Source organism: Rhopalosiphum padi, chromosome 3 (assembly GCF_020882245.1).
Source record: "Rhopalosiphum padi isolate XX-2018 chromosome 3, ASM2088224v1, whole genome shotgun sequence".
Classification (NCBI taxonomy): domain Eukaryota; kingdom Metazoa; phylum Arthropoda; class Insecta; order Hemiptera; family Aphididae; genus Rhopalosiphum; species Rhopalosiphum padi.
The window spans coordinates 33,710,890-33,718,689 of NC_083599.1; positions in this window are offsets into that span (position 1 = coordinate 33,710,890).

The following is a 7,800-nucleotide window of genomic DNA, read 5'->3' on the forward strand; positions in this document are numbered from 1 at the left end:
ATTGTGATTTTATAAGACAAAATTATAATATGCTATTATACTCAATAATATAATAATACAAAAAATCGTATTCTTACAGACACTAGTCACTAGATACAATATACAAAATTAAGAAGGCGGGTAAGTGTTTACCAAGTAGGTGTTTAGTGGATTACTATGATATAATGAAAGTATTAAATTTTAATTTGATGATATATTATATTAGGTATTTGTATGAAAAACGATTCTGAGCAGTGAGCGAAGACTATACCTGTCAACTTGTATTTCGTGATTTGTTATATTTTATTGCTATTAAAGTAAATTATTTTATTATTAAGTATTAGTATTATAGTTGGTTAATTTAATCTTTACAGAAAATATTGAATTTATTATAATATTAATAGGTACCTTTAATAAGTATAATTTAAACCATATTATCTTATTGTTATTATATTAACCTTACGGCTTATGAATCATAACAGTGTGAATATACTAAATAGTTTAATAGTTTAATATGCATTTAGAAAATTTCATTACGTTTAGTAAAATTAATAATAAACATCAAAGTTTAAAGTCCCAATGATAATAACATTTTTGAATTACCTATAACAAAATAACTAATATAATTATTCTTTATATAAATATTTTATTTTTTCCAAATTTGAATTTCGAATGAATGAATTTCAAAAATTGTATCAATGGGTATTTAATATTTTTAAATAGGTATAATAATCACTTATAAGGTACCAGGAATTAAAGTTTTTGACCAAATAAAACATTTTATCGACAACATCTACTTAAAAAAAATCTTCTTAAGCATAGAAATAATTGTGAATAATAATTCATTATTACTATTTCATTTAGTGAAAGTTTCAACTATCTACAATTATTCGTTTTTAAATTATAAAAAAATATCAAAAAATGTTTGATATGATAAACTGTTATTTTGGGATAAAAGATATTATATTATATCTTATATAATAACATCAAAAGCTCATAAAAATATTCTGATTGTGTTTTTACTGGTAGAAAAACTTATGAAGACTTTCGTATTAAATTTTAGAATCTTAGGTATAAACTATAAAGTAAAAAATCTTTATGAATTTTTAACTGCGAAATAATTTATAAATTTACCGTTTTTTTTTTTTTTTGATATTGTTAGTTTAGGTCATTGTAAAATCGATACATTTATCGCTTATAAATAATATAATAATCATATTTATTATTAATTCAAATAAATTTCCCTTTCCATTACTTATGTTATATTTAAACCGTCTTGCAACTATATTTTCTGATTTTAAGTATTATAGTTTAACTTATTTAGATAACAAGCTTGATAATTAACATTTAATATTAAATATTAAAAAATATATTATACTAACTCTATATATATAATTATATATATTATTTAATACGTATAACCGTATATATATATGGTTTTTAAATATATAACATTAATTTACTTTTTAACCGTATTATGATAATTTTACTATAACAAGATATTAATATTTTAAATTTTAACATTCAGATCTTAATAGTTATAGGTTTTTTAATTATGGTTTTAAAATGAATAGCTTCAAAAAAGCATAAGAAATCAGAAGTGTGTGTAGGATAGTGTTTGCTACAAGCTTTAAATTGTATTCAAAATTGATATTTAATTTAAAAATATATGGTTAATTTTATTTTTTACTCATTTGACTTATTAATCACAATATCTAAACACAATATGATTTTATAGTTAATTTACTATTATTATTATTATTAATACGCTAAAAACATTATGGAATATGGTCAATGTGCATCGCACATATATATTTATGCATCAAAACACGTATAATTTGTATTTATACATACAAACACTTAGAAAATAATTTAAATATTATAAAAAAAAAAAATGTTAAGAGTTGAAAATAAAGTATACAATTTCCCCATACAATAGTTCTTTAATTTTTACTGCTATCATGTTTTTGAGCAATAATTCGATTTTCAACTTTGGTAATGGTTTCTGTAAAAATCAGGAAAACGGTGAATTTAAATACTTAACCAATTTGACAAAATCGATTTCTTTATTTTGTTATAAAAGTTATAACTAAAAAACAAACAACCATAAAAATTTACGATTACCACAAGTGTTTATATTATCATTGACTATTAATAGTATAATACTTAAAATAGTTTGACTCTTTCGAGCTATTTATAGACATTTGAAGTTATTTTTTCTATAAACACCGATCAAAAGCGTTTTTAAGTTATAAGTACTTTTGACTAAATTCGTGAAAATCTCAAAAATTACAAACTATTCTTTAGAAGTTTTACAACATTTATTAAAAAAAAATATTTTACCAGAAAGTCAAATACATTTTTTATGACCGATTGAAGTTAAAATGTTTACGACAATGGATATTTTTGGAATAGTAAGTATTTATTCACAAACAATTTTTTTTTAATGTTGTAAATTTGTAATAATTCAAAAACGATGAACTATAGATACTTGAAATTTCTTCAAAATGTTTATTTTATCATTTTCTATAAATTGTATAATTTCAAAATATTTTGACTGTTTTTAGCTATTAACAACCTTACTAATAATAGAAGAAAAGCATTCAAATTTATCACCTTCGAGTATGTGCCCTGTGGATATATATAATAGGCTGTGAATTTAATAGATTTGCATATATTTTTTGCTACACCGTATAATAAAATGGATTCGGCCAAAATTTGTTTTGACTTACTTATAGTTCAAATGCCAAATCTTATTTTGTGTATTTTTGCATATTTCATGGGTTAGGGCATATAAATGTATTTGTTAACGATTTTTTTGTATAAATGCTTTTTTTCGTACTATTCTATTTTTAATCGGTTATTTAACGTGTATTATTGACTAGGTATTGTACTCGTGAAGTCGAGATTAAATTAATTTACTGATATCAACTCGTACATAACGAATGACAAAAATCGTTGATTGTACAATGCAATAACTACTTTATAGATCTTGTATACGACGAAGATCAAGACTAATCAAACCCAATAAGTCATATACTCATGCAAGCACACCAATTTGTAATATTACTAATATTTAAACTAAAATTAATGAAAAAAATAAGAATAAAAGTTAAATTCTAATAGTTTTTTTTTTCGCATATTTTTAAGCATTTTTTGTCAGTTTTTTGTGCATATATGCATGCATATTTAATAGTTTTTAAGTGCATTAAATTCACATCCTTGATAGTAAACTTTAAGTACAAAAATAAAAGAAAAACCATTTAAATATTTAATACAGTAGGTATATATTATACTTTTTTCTCTGTTCATATCTGATTTAGCTGATTTATATAACATTTTATCAGCAATTTTCAATTCTTCAACTATTTTCATTCCACTAGTTTGTAATTTATTATATGACCCAGTAATGATTTCCCATGCGTCAGTTTGAATATCTTGGCTTACAAAAGATCCTAAAAATTGAATATTTAATACTTCTTAATTATGTAGAAGAAAAAATATAAAAGCAAATTAATCAATTTTTTTATCATTAAGTATAACATACAATATATAATATAATTTGTTCTGTGACATTAAGTCAGCCATTAGTTCGTTGTCTCTTTCTGTTTGTATATTGGGCTGGGATATGTAAATGTTAACCTAAGAATTCACAGAATAATATAATAAATTAACAAATAGCAAAAGATTTTGATTTCTTAAATCAAACTACGAATGTTGAAGTAATAAGTATTATTGTAATAATTTTAAATCCCAAAAACAGATTGGTAACAATTATTTGTTAAAATATATTAATTAAATGTACATTAGTTAAATTTGAATAAGAGAAAAACATTAGGTATAAATATCATACATTATTTTAATAAAAAATAAATATTATTTCAATTTATCAACTAGTAATCTAACAATCAAAGTAGGTATTACAACAATCCTTTAGCAGGTAATTAAACCTCACGCCTTAAAGTTAAGTATCATCATTCATCTTGCAGCTTCATATGTTATTTATATTTTTAAAAGGATGATAATAGCTTTTTCACGGCTTTTAACCTTTATACCTACTATGACGTATCATTGTATTATACATATAGACATATAGTCTTTATATAGTTGTAACGTTGAACAAATTCCAGTAGTCTACAAGTCATTATAACTATTTTTATATTTTTCCACGTATTCAGTTTTAATTAACTTATAGCTTATAGTACCAATGAAAATAAAAACTTTTCTCTTAAACTATAATTTATAAGATATACGCCTGCAATGATCACACCTACACCTACTTTTCGACGAGAGCAGGGTAAACTTGTATTGAACTACTTTTCACAATAACAAATTAAAATTATTAACTACCTATACATACATTGCATTTAAAGGGAAATATAAAAATACTTACCTTAATATTTTCTACAATGCTTAGTTTATTAGCTTCAATAGAATTTTTTTCTACGTACTTAGGTAGGTACCCCACACATTGTTGCTCATAACTTTTTTAATGGAAGAGATCATTATAAATAAGTTAAGTTCAAGAACAAATTAAATTTATCAAGCTATAAACAGCTGTACAGTATTTTATATAATAAATAATATTATAGAATAAAATATACATGAACCATGGTATACGTAATCACGGTCAATGACCAAATTTTCTGAATATTTGTGCGACGTCCACTACATTATTGATTCAATAAAGATGTTTATCAAACCGATATCATGTCTTATTGAACTGTTTTTATGGACCGTTTGTACAACTCGGCATTAATATTTTTATTTTTATTTTTTTATTAATGACCTATCATAACTGGCCTTGGGTAACGTGTTACATACGTTATTTCTACGATAGTATACTTAGTAATACTATGAAAAACCGTGGAAAATACAGAAAAACAATGATGCGGTTTATTAATAATTATGTCAATAATCATTATTACGACAATAACGACGCCGCTTCAACGGGAAAATCGTTTTTAAATAGATTTCATCAGTCAATCAAATAACCAACCTTACTATTAATGTTAAATAAAAGACAACATTTAAACATAAATTATTTAAGTTGAAATCCTGTAGGACAAACGGCCATCCCGATACCTACACTTTATCGAGACAACAAATCTAAAACCATGACTTATGGTGATTCATAGTATAGTAATACCAATATACCATTATGTATGGTTAATTCTATGAACATCCAGAACATTTTCTGGTTGAAATATTATGACGATCAATACTATGGAAATGAACGATAAAATAATGAAAAAATGAAGAAATGTATAGGCGTGTAGGTAATGAAATCAAATTTAAACGACTATCTTTATCAATGCTACTAAAATTCTATTAAAACGGAAAACTACGCCCCTGTATTTACTCTGATAATATTAACGTTTATCACTTATTTTAATTTATTTCGATTTAAAATTATTCACAGGTATAACGCTATATCAAAGTTGTTGATTACCGTTAATTGCTGTAATAGTTGCGCTCTCTAACGCCCACGGTTGTCACTGTAGAAAATGCTACAGTCAGAATAGATAAGCTAAATTATTTCAGTTATATTATTATGTTATATATTTCAGGTATATGCGAAAAATTAGACACGCTATCTTCTTGTTTGTATTCATTGAATTTATTTGAAATTATATTCTCGGTACACATAATTATATTTTATAAATATAAATCCAATCTATTGGATATGTATTATCCTGATACCCGATTTATCTTTTATCTAAATAAATATATAATATAAATAAAATATATGGGTAAAGTCTTCGTGTTTTAAATCAACTGCCCTGAATTATTACAAAAAATTGATCTTAAAGTACCCTCCTTCAATTCTAAACATAATCCTCCTTTTCCTATTACCACAGTTTAAAAAATTTTTTTTTTAATAATTCGGTGAGTAGCCTACCAAAGATATTCAATTAAATGAATAATTTAGTTTTTTTTAATAACCTTTTCCAGACAAAAGCCATCTAACTTATTGATTACAATTTTTTTTTAACAGTTTAACAATTAGTTATTAATAATATAAAATAATTTATAAAACTTTACATGAATAATATAGGATAAATTATATATAGAATAGCCAAAATAAGCATAATGAATAAATAATAATAATAATAATAATATAATAATTTAGTACGTTAAAAAGTAAAAATAGATAATTATAATTAAAATAATTAATGTACCTATATTTTTTATTTAATAATTAGTACTCCTCATTTACTATTTACTGTACCCTTACCCCTTGGGGAGTTCGTTATTTATTGATTTATTTTAACAATAAATAAACTATAATATTATTATTATCCCAAATGCGTTTGGTTCTGAATATGATTTGATTACTTAGATACCTATTTATTATTTAAAAATTAAATATAATGTTGATAACTATCAAATTAATTTGTAAGTACATCGGTTAAAATTTAGCCACTAAATAATCATGCACATTTAGATACTTATTAGACCTGCATTAAATTTTATAAACATTTGAAGTTCAACATTTGATGAAACTATATTGAAACGTAAAATAACGTGTAAAATATTAATCATTGAAACTTGAGTGATTCCACTAAAACCAAAATTATTATTTTCTATACACATGGAATTTTCAAAAAATTTTAACTATACATAGTTTAAAGCATATAGCATATAGTAATTTTTAAATTTTTGAATAATTTAGTCATAACACTCATAACTATTAACTACTAAATCATAAACTTAAATATTTATATTAAATTTAATAATAATTTAGTTTTGTACTTAAAATTAATACAAGATTTCCTCATAAATTTTCCTTATAGAAATTTCATTTAGTTGCTCACCCTTAAAATAACACAGCGTAATCATTAGAACATTACACGTTTATCATTTTGCGGTTGGTCAAAATAATTTATTTCAACGGATATTATTTCCTACTTTATGAAAGTTCCAAAATATCCCCTTGACCAATTTTTTTTTATACATCGACTCTTATGTATATTTAGTTGCCTATCTACGTGTACTTCGCAAGGTTTAAGCGTGTGGGATATATTACCTATTATATTATTATGTAACGTTCGAATACCTAAATAAATTATATTTACGATTATCATTCAAACATATGATCGAATAGGAAACATAATTTTTTTATACATCGACTATTTTGATATGTACGTTTTAGTTGATTATTTCGTATACATAATTATTAATTATTATAATATTATACTATAACTATAATATATTATCATGGTTACCGTTTGAGTGCTTGTCTTTTTCGGAACCAATTTTTTATTTTTTATTATTATTATTAATGGCCTATGAATACCTACTTCATAGTGTTAATCAGCTTTTACTTAATACAGATCAAGAAATTCTTATTTTAATTCCAACAAAGTGGCACGTAATCCTAATGTCCTTAATTAATTCCAGATCGATTGGAATAATAGTATATTATATTTATATAATATTGTCGATTATTGACAAAAATTAAAAAATCAATAGTAACTAAAAAAAATCCAAGTTAGATCATAATTTTTACAATATAGCAACATAAGCAACATTGATAATTGAGTACTTTATATTGTTTATTAGAGTATTTTACACACGTCTCTGTAACATAATATTAAATTATCGCAGTAAGCGAGTTGATTACCGAGACCTACTTAATGTATTAGTTGATTCCCGGGTCATTAATAAGGTATGTACGAGTTGATTCCCGAGTCATTATGAGGTATGTGCGAGCTGTCGGAAATATATATTAAATGCAATAGCAATGGGACTAGAACATCCATAACAAACCGAGAAAAACAAATTTTTTGATAGATGTGATGTCATGGTATACTAGTT